Raw genomic sequence first — 8,449 nt, forward strand, 5'->3', positions numbered from 1 at the left:
TAAGATTACATCAACAGGTTCTGGTAAAACAGTTGAAGGTGGACACTAGGTCAGATTAAACTTCTGATCATCAGTGGGTGCACCCTTTAATGATGTTAAATACTTGCAGTCACTCGGGGTACTGTCTCAAACCTCATCAATAGTCAGGATGTCTATTCAAAAAGGCAAAACTGTGTCTTCACTTCGATTTTTGAAATTTGATGGTTTGGGACCATCAAAACATTGCGAGAATCGAACAGGGTTTCATGGGAAGAGAATAAATCTGACGTTTCTGGGTGAAACGACTGCAGTTCGTGTAAAATACCGCTTCAACAATGTTCAAATAGAATAATACTCTTGGCGGTCATATGGTAAAAAAGAAGACCTTTAGTAAAAATCAATTAAACGTTCTTCTAACAAGGGATGGGCCAGGGAATTCTCAAATGATCAATTTTGACGCCAGAAAGCGAAATGATCGAAAGTGGTTCAATACCACCCTCTGAACTCTTTGAGAGGGGTGGGCGTGGACATTGTGAATAATCATAGATATAAGTATATTCTGTGTTTCTTTGAGATGTTGAACAGAATACGACTGTTGCAGAAACCATGTTAGAAATATTGTCTGTCAGGTTGGCATTCGAGCAGTCTTCAGTAACAGAGGCCAACACTTCTGCCATGATTTGATTTGATGTTTGGTTGTATGGCTGAAGACAACACTATCCGTGTGCAGGACTGTGATTTAATAGGGGCCCTTCAAAAATCTCTCCGGTGACGTGAACAACCTATAAAGATGACACACTACATTACTATGAACTGGGAGTACCTGAAACTCATAAGTGTCTCCCTTCAGCTTATATACATGGAATCCAATCAAGACCACTACAAGTTCTTCGGGAACTGTGCGGATGATGAGAATCAGTCAAGACCACTTATACATATGTCTTGCAAGCAGTGTGTCCAAAGAAAACACCTGTTTGTGAAGCAATGCAAAGCATCAGAAGGTCGAACTTCTTTTCTAAGCCAAATACAAGCTTCGTTGTTTTCAGCCAGGTGATCGTGCCTGGTTCTGTTGTTGCCTACGATGCATATTTACTGGCTCGGTGAAGAAGGTCCATTCGACATTGCAGAGTGTGTCTCTGGATCTGACTTTACATATTCCAGGTGGATCTCGATGGCAATGCTTCAGTCACCGATCGGGTACGTCTTACTGAGGAAGATATGGACGAGCCTTTTATGCGATTCAGGTAACATTCAGGCTGGAATCAGTGATGGCTGCTGACGTTGAGTGATGATGAGGATGGGCCTTGGTTTGAACGAACTTCTCTTTTGTCGCTACGAGGATATTTTCTCGGATGCTGGTGTTGTACGGGTATTCAGCATGAGTAACTGAGATGCCCTACACCTGTTCTTGGGTAAGGCCTATCCTATACGACTGGACACTGTCAAACAAGGGGTGAAATGGGCAATGGAAATCTATCGTCTATATATAGTCCTATGGTAGGTCAAAAGATGATGGGGGTTTTGTGATCTGAGTTTATAGGAAGTGAGCCTTTGTACCCAGGTGGATGTGACCTGTGTGTGAAGTAAACTTTTTTTCAAGAATGAGCTGGTTCCAAGTGTTCAAACTTGGTCTGACTAAGGGTTCTTGCAAATCCTGGATCAAGGTCGGCAGATCGCTGACTTTTGGTACCTGGGGTCTCTGTCAGTACAGAGTCCTTGGTCTCCTTCCCATCTTCAACCGTGTCATAAGGCAAGTCCTAAACGGCATCAAGGTAATTGAGGCATTTGTGGACGATGTGTTAATCCATTCAGCAACATTTGAGGAACACCTGGAACTCTTAGAGGAGGTGTTCCGAAGGTTCCAACAAAAAAACATGACCGTGAAACCAAGCAAGTGCGAGATCGGTCAGGCTACAGTACAGTTCCTCGGGCACACTGTCGGCGGAGGATGCTGCACCTGTCAGAATGAGAAGATCAAAAAGGTCCAAGATGCACCACGGCCCACAACAAAAAAACAAGTGAGGTCATTTCTGGGCCTCGTAGGGTACTACTGGAACTTCATCCAAAACTTTGCCGTGGTGGCTCTCCCTTTATCCGACCTACTCAAGAAACATGCATCTAACAAGGTGCAATGGGGACCTGAACAAGATTATTCTTTCAGTGCCCTCAAGAACCTGCTATGCAAGCAACCCATCCTTCAACTGGTGAGGAAGGAAGAGCCTTTCATCCTCCGGACCGATGCTTCACAGGATGGCATTGGCGCGGTGCTACTACAAGAGGCAGACGGCGAGGTTTTTCCAGTTGTGTATCACAGTCGGAAGTTGAAGCCTGCGCAGAGAAATTACAGCACTGTTGAGAAGGAACTTTTGGCAGTGGTGGAAGGCATCAAGAAGTACGACTACTATCTCTACGGAGGTGAGTTTGTGTTGGAGACAGACCACATGCCGCTCACCAGTCTCCGACCATCTAAGAATGCAAATGCTCGTCTGATGCGGTGGGCACTGCATGTGTTCTGGGTATCAAATTCTATCTACAGGAGTGAACACAAACACCTGTAGAGTTTTCGTAGGTTTTATTTACTGTGTTACGAACCACGCCATCAATTGTCATGATCTACCTACCCAGCACTACGAACCACGCCATCTATTGTCATGATCTACCTACCCAGCACTACGAGCAACGCCATCTAGGGACGAAACCCGAGTATGATATACTCTTAGTCACAACTCCGGGGTTTCCCTTCTCCATATCCTGGTTGTTGCGTCACCTCCTCCAAGTCTTCCTCATCAGCTCCAGATCGAGGAGAGTTCAGTTCACTCTGGGAAGTGACCACACTTGGATCACCTATCCTGGAAACCTACGGCACAGTGACTACCTACCATCTTCTTCAATACTCAGCCTTACTCGTCAGACATCTCAGCTCCGCACTTAAGTATTTGTAATCCTATATTGGTTCCCCACCTCCACTTGCTTCAGATTGTTGTATGTTGTATAAATATCTATATACTGTTAAGCCAATGTTGCGTATGTTTAGGTTAAGTATGGTTAAGGGTAAATTATAGAAAGCTGAATATTTTGTTAAGGAATTTATGGTACTTTATTATACACAACAAAAACTCGCATCCTTTGTCTACCCTTTTATAGTCCGATTGTCTTTGTTTGTTTAAGTTTTTTTATTGTTGTTGCCTGTTGGGATCTGGGTAGACTTTTAACTATATTCTAAATCCCCAACTCGTAATAACTGGATAAACGAAGGTACACAAGGGAGGTGGCACTCCTTACTCTGTCTGGGTGGTCAACTAGCCTTCTAGGCGACATGTGGTAAGTGATACATTAACAGCTCCCATATGTCGCCAGGCACATAAGTTAAGAGTGTGGGACATGGTAAATACACTGCCACACGCTGCTAGCTAGGCTGAATAAATAGTGTATATAAATGGAGCACATACATAAAATACATACATAATTACATACAGCATACATAATATACATACAGGCACTGTATCTCCAGCAGTTCAACTTCGTCCTCCGGTACATCAAGGGCAGCATGAATGTGGGGGCTGACCTCCTATCTTGACTTGTGGCAGAACCAGAGCAACTGACAGAGAGGTCTAGACTCCAGTCGACTCGAGCCTCCAAGCGTCTGACGCCTCGTCATATGTTATGTATTTTTCTCACACTTTTCTACACTTGAGAACGTAACACAACACCTGTGCCACCTAAACAATGTCTACATACCCTACACCACACAACACGCTGCTGTAATGTAAATGTAGCATGCTTACGCTTAGCATGAACTATTGCTCGGGAATTGTCATCCTCGCCGCGGAGTTTTCCTCCAGCCAGAAAAACTAAAGTAAATGTTGAGGTTTTCCCTCAGTGGCGATTGGCGACTACATTCCGTTGCAGTTTTAGTGTTACACACACACACCACAGTGTGACTGTCGAATTGTGTATCTGGGCTAGACATTCTCTTGATTGTATACAGGTGCTAAAAATTTATTCTCGAAAGAAAAATTTTTCTTAGTAGGGGCGATTGTCATGGGTCTCCCGCACAACCCATCCCAAATGTTTGTTTAGGTAGAGATAAGGTACCCTGCCAGCCGATAGGGGTCATCTCACGCCTCAAAACCACATTTTAGCAGTGGGCTTTAGATCTTGGTTGAGAGAAGAACCTCCTGCTCTGCGGACTTACAATAGAACAGGGGCCATACAGTCCTACCAGTGCTACGAGTCTGTGTGTGCAAAATCCCGAGATTGTTGTAAAGCCCAGCGAAAGTTAACGCATCCTGTAAAGGAAGTGATCACTAGTGATACACCATAATCCCCTGGGTGAGTAATCAGTGTGAAGGTATATGAGTTCTACGGTAAGAAAACCACTTTCTTGCATTTAAAACCTAACAATGTTGTACCAATTTCTATTGGACCTTTAGTTGTATTGATTTCGACTGCTAAGAAGTTGGTTTGGAAGTTGTCTATGAGTTTTTATTTGATGTTTCGTTTGGTGACTATTGCTGCTACGTCGCCAAATTCTTCGTGTATGTTCAGTTGATGTGTGTAATTGTTGAAGAGTTTTATTTTGTCATTGTTTTTTCGTCCGTGTGAATTTATGAGAATTATGTCTGGGTCTATGTTGTTGTATATGTTTTGTTTGTTCTGTTTTTCTTGTATGTGTCCAGGCCAGGACGTTGTGTTGTATGATTTTCAGTGTTCTGTTTTGCGTAATCGTGGGTCGCGGGAACTTGGTGCGTGTTGTTTGGTTACTTGGGTTTTTCCGATGGAGTGTCTCTGTCCCTCTTCCTTCAGTCCTGTTCTTATTTTCTTAAATTTTTGTCGGTCTACCCTCTCGATTTTATTGTTTCCAGCCTATTCTTCCTCCACGTATTAGTGTTTCTACGAGACCCTCTTCTACCCTGTTATCTTCGGATGTGTATTTGGTTGTTCTTTCTTGAATGTCTTTTAACAGTCTCTCATTTGTTATTGTTGGCTAGGAGGTGACTGAGTAGAATCTGATTCCTATGCTGTCTCCGACGTCGGTTGGCCTCAGCGTTCTGGTTGGCGATGATGGAGGAGCACGATGACCAATGGGGATCTCTCAACGTGGTTTTACTGATGGTGGCTTCGCTGATTGGTCGGTTGTGTTTTCTAGGGTCTCGCAGTGTGTTGTAGTTGCTTGAGAGTGGGTTATTTCCATTTCAGTCTCTTCTCCTGTGCCACCACTTGACTGCCGGACCCGGAGCTGTGAAGACCGCTCTCTCTCTGCTGCCATTGTTGGCCAACTTTCCTGACCGGACCATCCGCCACTGACATCGTCGACAACATCTCACGAGCGTTTTCGGTTTATCGAGCATTAGTTTGCCATCCCCACTGGGGGTGTGAGTGACCTACTCTCCAGCTGGAGAGCAGCTATAGCGTGATATTCCCGACGTGGTTTGAGCTCTTTTCCTTTTTTCGCTCTGGCCGAGGGACCTGCACCCTCAAAAGTGTATTCATTCTGCGGTCCACCACTCGGCCATCAAGTGACTGTGGGGAGCGTTGAAATTCCTCTGCTACTTACTCAACCGGAATAGGTAGGCTCTGAACAACAGAAAAACCTCCAAAGAAAAAGAAAACACTACTTAACCACCAGTTATGGAATGCTTACGCCCATATAACCGCGACCCCAGCCTGAACCGCCAACACGACGACCCGAACCACAACAGGCTCCGCACAGAGAAAGCGGACCAGCTGCAGGCATTCCACGAAGCCCTGAAAACCAAGAACAATGTTATCCATACCACTGCCACCGCCTCCAACAACTCCACCACCACTGCCACCGCCACTGAGGACGACAACTGGACGAAGGTTGAAAAAAAAAAACGCCGACGTGCTTTTTCGGGAAACGAAATCCGTCAAGCAGCCCAAAAGGACACATATCACCACCACCAGCTCGCCCCCAACGACACTGCAAAAATTCCGGATCTCGAAAACGGACACGGAAACGACATATGCTGCCATCACAGAGATGGAGAAACAAAATCCACTGGCAAGGTTCTCAGTGCCGTCCAACCTAAAGGGGGAGATGATTATTCACCCCAAAGACATTAAGTCCGCCACCACCCTCGACACTTTCCTGAAAAACACCACCACCGTTGCATCAACCAAGCTGGACCCCGCCCAGAAACTGATGAAGTTGGTAGTCCTCCGGTACCCAAAGGAAATACCCGTCGAACCCCTGGAGAACCATCCGAAGATCCTAAAAGCCGAGAGATGCTCTCCCCCTACCAACAAGACGGCCACCACAAAACAAGTGCTCATAACGCACTACGATCCACCCCCCAACACCATAGATCTCAAAACCTGGGGGATCTACGAAGTGAGGCCCTTCATTCCGGAGCCCCTGTGGTGCTTCAGATGCCAGAAATACGGGCACCATCAGACGAGGTGCACGTACTTGGAAATCTGTGCCGTCTGCACCTAGAAGCACGGCACACACTCCTGCCTCACCAAGTTGAAGAATGGGGAAAAAATTGCCCCCAAGTGTGCCAACTGCGGTGGCAAACACCACGCCCAGAACTCTGGATGCTCCGAGAGGACAAAGAGAGTCCAGGCAAATCGACCAGCACCACCTCCAGCAGCAAGGCCGGCCTCCACCTCTTGCACACCAGCCCCACCAAGTACCTTCGTGTGGGGAACTCAAAGGCAAAAACAACAAAGCCAACCTCCTCAACCGGTCAACACCCAAAGTGCAGCCCAGTTTCCTAGCCTCCCTACGGCCAAACCTCAGCCCTCCGGGCAGCAGACAACGACAACATCTACGAAAAAGACAAAACAAGCACACACCAAGGCAACAGAAGGAATGTTACACGTATCGAACCTAGCCAAGGTACTGACAACCTTCGTGGAGGGCCTAGCCGGACTACTGGGCCAAAAGGTCGGTCGGTGATACGGAGAGAAGAGAGCATTTGCTCTGATGGTGCAAGAAGGGTACAGTACAAGGTAAAGTTCAGAAGTGGGAAACAGAGGAGGAGCTTAATAGCAGGTGGGCTATCCACTTTGCGGAGACGGGGTTTTTTGTCTTCCGTCAACAGTGCTGCATTAGAGAACTCATGCGGTTAGGGAAGGCCGGTCTCAGCCAAGCTAAGCTAAGTTGTTCTATTTGATGTTTCCTTGGGCCATATTATGGGGAGGGGTCCCACCAGGTCCTTGTGGCACTGGAGGGATGATCCCCATCTTTTTCGTTTTTAGTTTTTTATTGTGGGTGTTTGTGAACTATTTAGGTCTTTGTTTATTTGTGGGATCCCTCCAGGTCCTTGTGTGAATGGAGAGTTGTGCCCATCTTTTGGTTCTTTTTTAGTGTGTATATAGAGGCTCTGGTTCTTCGTTATCATTTTTTCTACTCCTAGGCCACCATCTGTGCGATGTGTTGTTGTTTTCCTCAATTAGTTGGTTTAGTATGGGATCCTGTTCTTGCTGAATTTTTTCCCATATTGCATTTGCTTGGGTGTGTATTCTGGTGTTGAGTGGGTCTATGCCGTGTTCTGTGTGTATGTCTTGTGCTGTTTGTGTGTATGGTGGTTGGTGTTTTGCCGCTCTTCTGAGGGCTATATTTTGCACTGCTTGAAATTTAAGTTGATTTGTTCTTGCGATTGTGTTCAGAGGTAGCGGAGGGTATTCTAAGTGTGGTCTGATCAATGCTTTCAGAGCGCACCCAACCCTCAGAGCGCACCCAACCCTCAGAGCGCACCCAACCTTCATACCGAGCGGACGTGCCACGCGTCGCTCCCTGCTCAGTTCAAATTGCTGACCGTTACGACTGTCTGCCTTGTTTTTCGCGTTGGGTCCGTTCTGACTGCTTTATCATGTAGTTGTACATGGATATTATTATTCTTGTACACTGCGCTTCTTCCCTATCCTATCCTTTCGCCTAGAGTCCCTGCTGTTTGGTAACGACGCGAACCCTGCGGGCAGAGACTCAAGGGGGGCCCTCAGAGGGCTGCTGAGTCGAGACAGTAAGGGTGGCAACATTTTCTGTTAGGGATTCGACAGTGCTTCATAACCTGTCACTGCTAGGTGTTAGGGCTTGGCTAGGCCCCCGCCAGGGGATTGTCTGTTCACCCAACCCCTAGACCCGTCTTTACCCGCCCAGCAAGCGGACAGAAGGAGCGGCATCCATGGGGTTTAGCTGAGGTGGACAGATTAAGTAGAATTTTTATTGATTCATTCATGTATGTTACTGACCATGGCCAAAGTGAGGGTGAAGATCTCCGGAACCCCCACCCAGGGGTCTCGAATAGGGCTAAAAAGGCTATTGAGCGACCTAAGGGTGAGAATAAATAGACTTGTGGATCTGAGAGATGGTTACATCATCCTCACAGAAACAGATGAAGATGCTGATAAACTACTTAAGTCTAGTGCCATGAACAAAATGAAAACCAACGGTTACGAGGTCATTGTCCCACGGGAATACGGCGCCAAACTCACCCTTGTA

This window comes from Homarus americanus, unplaced genomic scaffold, assembly GCF_018991925.1.
Source record: "Homarus americanus isolate GMGI-L3 unplaced genomic scaffold, GMGI_Hamer_2.0 scaffold40565, whole genome shotgun sequence".
NCBI classification, from domain to species: Eukaryota; Metazoa; Arthropoda; class Malacostraca; order Decapoda; family Nephropidae; genus Homarus; species Homarus americanus.